At 42.5% G+C, this 7,480-nt stretch overlaps 1 non-coding gene across 1 annotated transcript; it reads left to right on the top strand.

Annotated features, from left to right (window-relative positions):
* Nucleotides 1-1,117: 1,117 nt before the first annotated feature.
* TRNAN-AUU (transfer RNA asparagine (anticodon AUU)) lies at nucleotides 1,118-1,193 on the top strand. Its single transcript has one exon. It is a non-coding gene; the product is annotated as a tRNA-Asn (tRNA).
* The last annotated feature ends 6,287 nt before the right edge of the window (nucleotides 1,194-7,480 follow it).

Genomic DNA, 7,480 nt, shown 5'->3' with positions numbered 1-7,480 from the left:
AGGATTGTTTATGATAGCCAAGATCTGGGAACAGCCCAAGTATCCATCAGTGGACAAGTGGATTAAAAAGCTGTAGTACAGGCCCTGGCCGGTTGGCTCAGCGGTAGAGCCTCGGCCTAGCGTGCGGAGGACCCGGGTTCGATTCCCAGCCAGGGCACACAGGAGAAGCGCCCATTTGCTTCTCCACCCCTCCGCCGTGCCTTCCTCTCTGTCTCTCTCTTCCCCTCCCACAGCCGAGGCTCCATTGGAGCAAAGATGGCCCGGGCGCTGGGGATGGCTCTGTGGCCTCTGCCTCAGGCACTAGAGTGGCTCTGGTCGCAACATGGCGACCCCCAGGATGGGCAGAGCATCGCCCCCTGGTGAGCAGAGCGTCGCCCCTGGTGGGCGTGCGGGGTGGATCCCGGTCGGGCGCATGCGGGAGTCTGTCTGACTGTCTCTCCCTGTTTCCAGCTTCAGAAAAAAAATGAAAAAAATAAAAAAAAATAAAAAATAAAAATAAAAAAAAGCTGTAGTACATATACACGATAGAATACTATGTAGCTGTGAAAAAGAAGGAAATCTTACCTTTTGCAATAGCATGAACAGAACTGGAGATTATTATGCTAAGTAAAATAAGCCAGGCAAAGAAAGAAAAATATCATATGATCTCACTTATCTAATGAACAAGGTGAACTGAGGAACAGAATAGAGGCAGAGGCAGGGTCACAGGGAGCAGAAGAACAGCTGTCAGAAGGAAGGGGAATGGGATCAGAGAAGGTGAAGAATTAGTGAAATTATATATGCATAATCCATAGATACAGATAACAGGACAGTAAATCCCAGAGGAAAGGAGGGGAGGAAGTGAGGGGGAGGGGGACAAAGGGAGTGCAATGAGGAGTATGAGGTTGGGGGGTGAGGTGTTATATTGAGTGGGACACTTGAATCCATGTTAACACAATAAATTAAAATTAGTTAAAATAAATAAATAAGGAATATATATAATAAACATGTAAGCAAATTATATATAGCTCCCATATTCATATAGTTCACCCTTGCCAAGTAAAGTTTTATTCTTATTTTTTAATCTTTCAAGAAAAGAAAATATTTCAATCTTCAAATGTTATGAAGAAGTAGTATCGCCCTGGCAGGTTGGCTCAGCGGTAGAGCGTCAGCCCATTGTGTGGAAGTCCTGGGTTCAATTCCCGGCCAGGGCACACAAGAGAAGCGCCCATTTGCTTCTCCACCCTTCCCCCTCTCCTTTCTCTCTACCTCTCTCTTCCACTCCTGCAGTCAAAGCTCCATTGGAGCAAAGTTGGCCCGGGCACTGAGGACGGCTCCATGGCCTCCACCTCTGGTGCTAGAATGGCTCCAGCCGCAACGGAGCAACGCCCCAGATAGGCAGAGCATCACCCCCTGGTGGGCATGCCAGGTGGATCCCGGTTGGGCATGTGCGGGAGTCTGTCTGACTGCCTCCCCACTTCTAACTTTGGAAAAATAAAAAATAAAAAATAATAAAAAGAAAAAGAAAAGAAAAAAAAAGAAGTATCTGAATGAAGTAGAACAAATTGAGATCTTAGTTTCTGCACTAGAGTTCTAATTAAGTAGATTAGGCAGGCATCTCCTTACATATTCATATATATCTTCATCTCAGAAAGCATAGTGAAGATCTTTATTTAATAGGAATTTTTGCAGATGATTGACACTTTTAACTAAAGCATACCAATGACTGGTTTTGTTTGTTATATTGATATATGAATTGTTGAAGGATATAACTGAGTGGTGTGGGGGGAATTTCACAGACTGGTAGCTCAAGAACCTGAAATATTGATTGAGAAAACTAATTTATCAATGCTGGTAGATGACCTTAATATCTTAATTAATTGTAACGGAGGATTTTCTGCTTTTCTAAAAGAAAGAACAAACAAATGAAAACACCGTCCTTCATTTCCAAATAGGCATCAATATATCCCTAGTCCTCCTTGGATTTCTCTTACCTTCTACCACCGGCCCATCCTCATTCTTTTCTACTACACATATAATCTAAGCTAGTGGGTATCCCTGCTTGTTGTAAATTCAAAATTAAACAACACTGAATTATAAAAAGGCATAAGAATTCAAATGGCCTATCCTCTCTAAGAAAAATGATGTAAATGCTTGCGTGTTCAAAGAAAAAAGACAGGCCTGACCTGTGGTGGCGCAGTGGATAAAGCGTCGACCTGGAACATTGAGGTTGCTGGTTTGAAACCTTGGGCTTACCTGGTCAAGACACATGTGGGAGTTGATGCTTCCTGCCCCTCCCCCTTCTCTCTCTCTCTCTCTCTCCCCCCCCTCTCTAAAAATCAATAAATAAAATATTTTTTTTAAAAAAGACAATAAAGTTTTTCAAAAAGGCTAACAATCACTTCCAGTATATTAAGATTTAAGTTTTAGAAATAAACCAGGTAATTAGGTTAAATATCAGAAATAGGGTTTTGTTTTGTCACGTTCTTGCCTAATATGTTTGCTTGGCAGGAAGCTAATTCCATAGTCTAGTAGTGAGGTAATTGGTCTGCTGGGTCTATCTGACCCTGGAGATGGTTTTGCAAGAACTCTGAGGCTTCTAAAACCGAATCGCCCAAAGCCTTTAATGTGGCAGGCACTTTGCTAGATGCCCTAGGGAAAGAAGTATAAATGTTTTACAACAATTCATGCTGGAAATGTATTCTTGATTATTCCTGTGGAATTTTCCGGACAGAGAAGAGGCTACTGGGGTATAGATGTGGGGCAGATCACTGTGTTCTGAACAGACCTACGCCGAACTCAGTCTATGCATTATCCCAGATGCTTCTGACCACACCTACTTCGAATTGCTTGTGCCCACCCTCATCCGCAACCAAGCAACCTTAACATAATATCTGTGGTCACAGACGAGTTCACTGAAGCTGCCCTCTCCCCCACCACACACACAGATCAAATGGATGCAGACATGAGGGTGATTGAGAAGAAGGGACCAGCAGAAGCTCTGCTTCCTCAACAGCTTCCTGGAGAGATGAGGGGACACAACTCAGACCAGTGGGAGAAGACGGTTGGAGCAAATCAATCTATCTTCTTTTCACTCTTTCTACCTTACCCCCCACCAGTCTCTGCACCATGGATTGTTTGAAAGGTGCAGTAAAATACTTGGCCTCTCTGAAGACATCTATGATGCCAAGCAAATGGTTAAGCTTATCCACAAGGTGGTGGACAGCCAGTAATACATCCCCCTGTATTTGCCCTCCCTCCTTCCTTTGCCTCTCTTCCCATTTTCCCTTGCTTCTACTTTCCTGGGATTAAACTCTCCTCTGAAATGTTAGGAGTAAGTTTTTGCCTCAGATCCTGTTTTCTTGCAAACTCATGCTAAGACAGTATCAGCCATGGCTCTGGGAAAGCAGACCTCACAATGAGAGTAAGTGTTGGATTATTCACTATCTGAGAGTAACAGGGACTCTATGGATGTGATAGCAGAGTGGTGATGACCCCTTGCTGCAGGCCATCATAGTTACTGAGGCTTTCTTCCACCTGTGGTCAACTGAGCCGCAGAACAGCAGCAAATTGTGTATTAAGGTAATCAAGTGGCTGCTTCACTTTACTGGTATAATCTTATGGGGTTGACTTGTTTTAGGGTTCAGAGAACATGCCATATAACCCAGAGCAGGTAGTTGTTTGTCCTTCCTGCAATTGACATATACTATGGATATGAGTCTGCCTTCCACATTCACCACCACTTCTCATGGACTTAAGAATGCCCGATTTATTGATATTGTGTCCCACACAACATTGCCTGGGATCAATATATCCATGTTACCTCAAAGAAAGTACAGCAATTAGCTTTCCATGTATCTATCTCCGTAAGTATCCAATTCATGGAATGGTAGAATGGCTTATTAAAGACTCAGATAACAGCGGTAGAGCGTCGGCCTAGCGTGCGGAGGACCCGGGTTCGATTCCCAGCCAGGGCACACAGGAGAAGCGCCCATTTGCTTCTCCACCCCTCCGCCGCGCTTTCCCTCTCTGTCTCTCTCTTCCCCTCCCGCAGCTGAGGCTCCATTGGAGCAAAGATGGCCTGGGCGCTGGGGATGGCTCTGTGGCCTCTGCCCCAGGCGCTGGAGTGGCTCTGGTCGCAACATGGCGACGCCCAGGATGGGCAGAGCATCGCCCCCTGGTGGGCAGAGCCTCGCCCCTGGTGGGCGTGCCGGGTGGATCCCGGTCGGGCGCATGCGGGAGTCTGTCTGACTGTCTCTCCCCGTTTCCAGCTTCAGAAAAATGAAAAAAAAAAAAAAAAGACTCAGATAAGGTCCTATCTCTGGGACATTCTGCCCAGGTCAGTGCTGTCCTATATAATACCAAAATACATATTAAACCAACAATTTATATGTTTTGCTGTGTCCTCATTAACTAGGAAATGCAGCTAAAAGGTGAAAATAAGATTGGGACCTCTCACCATTACTCTCAGTGACCTAACTGTAAAATTTGTACTTCCTGTCTCTTCAACCTTAGGTTCTGTGAGGATCTCGGGAAATTCTTGGTGAGCCAAAAGGAGATATTTGGACCTTCAGATGGACATGTGGTTAAAAACTAAAGGCTACTGACTGATTGACATCAACTTGAAGAGAAACTTGTAGGGACATGTTTACAAAGACTACATGAGCATTTTGGATCAATATTTTGGATATACCTACTGAACAACTTCTTCAGCAGAAATATGTAAGTATTCAGAGGACTCTGTAGTTCTCAAAGGAATGGGCATTTATCATCAGATCACAAATAATTAGCATCGGAGTGAACTTGAGCTTTTTGAGAAGAGTATACGCAGCAACCTGTGATCTGGGGCTTCAGTCAACATGCTTACATGGACAAATGTATTGGGTTCCCCAGTTTTTGCCTGTTTAGAAGACATTTTCTTGAATTTTGTCCTTCTGTGCTGTAAAAACTTCACTAGTCCATTATTTGAGGAATTTCTGTTTTGTAGAGTTATTTTATGTCAATAATACATACACAGGACATTGCTGACACCTCTACTTAGAGAGAATTATGGATGTTACACTATAAATTCCTAGCATATGTAAAAGATGGTCTCTGGCAAGAAGTTTTTTGTTTTGTTTTGTTTTAATACACAAATCCAGTAATATAGAAGAACCAGTGAAGTTGTTTACAATTAAAGGAGAATTGGAAAAGTGCTACTAGTAAACATTCACTAATAAAATATTCACAGAGACAGCTGTTCTAAAGACAAAGGTCTTTTTATGTTAAAGGATTATATTAATGCATGCAGTTCAATAAAACTTGTACCCTGAAGAATTGCAGAAATTATAGCTACGGTAAGATTCTGTTAACAAAATAAGAAAAAAATCCCAAAAGACCCAGCAAAAAAGGAAAAAGAAAATGAGCCAAGAATATCTGTATTAAATGATTTAGTGGCCAGAAAACTACCAGGATATCTAATCTGCAATATGAATAAATGGAAACACTTTCTACTAAATGTGCCTCAAAGTCTTCAGTCAGTTTTCTCCCAGAACACGGTTTCTAACTCCAGGTGCAATGAACTGTGATTGGAGAGATAGGCCCTCTTGGGCTCAGTGTTGTAACTGTGTTGTGTATAACCTTTCAGTCAAAGGAGAAAACCACAACTGTCTTCAAACCTTTTCACAGCTTCCAAAATTTTTCACTGATTGTTATAAAATGTGTCCCCTTAAAACTTGGCTGTTTCGCAGATTCTCTGGGGAGGTGGAATGTTGCATATGAAGAAATTATCAGAGATCTTGAAAATATAATTCTATTTTATGTTCTATGACATCCTGGCACAGTTACTGTTTGTGCTGCCAAATATTCTATTCATGGAGCAGAGCTGTTCCATGTGCTTGGAAGGGGGAGATAATTCCCTGGGTATATGGAGATAACACAATAGCTGGCAGATGGCAACTGGCATGCCCGTTCAGACTTGACAAGCAAGCACGACTAAGAGACATGGATACCTGACAGTGGTCTCACTGTGGTCAGTGTCCTGGTATAATCTCTATACCCAGGCTCTAATTCTAAGACTTAAAGTCTAAAAATTCAAATATTTTTTCAGTGTATCCAGAGTTGACCAAGTTTTTGGAACTGACTCCCCTCTCCATGAATAGAATTCACCAAAGGCTGAAGTATGTAATTCACAATAAAAGACATGCCTTCCTGCCCTGGCCGGTTGGCTCAGCGGTAGAGCGTCGGCCTGGCGTGCGGGGGACCCAGGTTCGATTCCGGCCAGGGCACATAGGAGAAGCGCCCATTTGCTTCTCCACCCCCGCCCCCTCCTTCCTCTCTGTCTCTCTCTTCCCCTCCCGCAGCCAAGGCTCCATTGGAGCAAAGATGGCCCGGGCGCTGGGGATGGCTCCTTGGCCTCTGCCCCAGGCGCTAGAGTGGCTCTGGTCGCGGCAAAGCGACACCCCGGAGAGGCAGAGCGTCGCCCCTGGTGGGCATGCCAGGTGGATCCCGGTGGGGCGCATGCGGGAGTCTGTCTGACTGTCTCTCCCCGTTTCCAGCTTCAGGAAAATACAAAAAAAAAACAAAAACAAAAACAAAAAAAACCTTAAAGACATGCCTTCCTTTTTCTAAGGACCAGAACTTTTTTAATTTTTATTTTTTTTAATTTATTTAAGTATAGTTGAAACTTTCTAGAGCTCACTCTTCCTCATTAAGACACCTGAGGAACTCAATTAATTAACAGGATCTTTCTTAGTGAGTAGAAAAAATTAGGGTGCAAAGAATGTGATGGCCCACAGGGATATTTTATGTTATCACTGGCAAAGCCTGATAAGATCCTGCTCCACGAAAATAAAAAGATTACTTCTTCATTGATCAAAATTCTCTCTTAGATACAGTCTTTATGCCACTTGGATAATGTTGAACCAATACTGAAAAATTATTATCTTCCAGTTTTCCTTTTTATAGACTTCATGTGAGAATAATATTGTAAAACACAACTTCAAACAGATTGTAAAACTTATGTTTATTTATGCAAATATTTATTTATTGCAAAATTATGTTTCTTTGCCCCAAACAACAGGGCAATATTGTTAATCAAAGTCACAATACTTGGTGATGAGTACTGCATTTCCCATGTATAAGACATACCCTTTTCCAAGAAATTTGGGATCTAAAAACAGGGTGCGTCTTATACAGTGGTTATAGGTGTTTTTTTTTAACTTGTATTTCCCGCTTTTTCATGTGGATGAGTTGTATGAATTTTATGATAAATAAAACCTGAATTCAATAACTTTATATAATACATTTTTTCTTTTCAAAAATTGGGCTTCAAACTTAAGGTGCGTCTTATACATGGGGAAATACAGTAAGTCATGGTTGAGTAATCAGTGAATATTCTAAAATAATTCCCTAGGTACAAGGTACAATAGGTTTTAAAATTGCTTAGGTAGGCCCTGGCCAGTTGGCTTAGTGGTAGAGTGTCGACCTGGCATGTGGATGTCCTGAGTTTGATTCCTGGTCA

This window comes from Saccopteryx bilineata, chromosome 1 (genome assembly GCF_036850765.1).
Source record: "Saccopteryx bilineata isolate mSacBil1 chromosome 1, mSacBil1_pri_phased_curated, whole genome shotgun sequence".
Taxonomy (NCBI): Eukaryota; Metazoa; Chordata; class Mammalia; order Chiroptera; family Emballonuridae; genus Saccopteryx; species Saccopteryx bilineata.
This window is presented reverse-complemented; position numbering and strand designations above follow the sequence as displayed.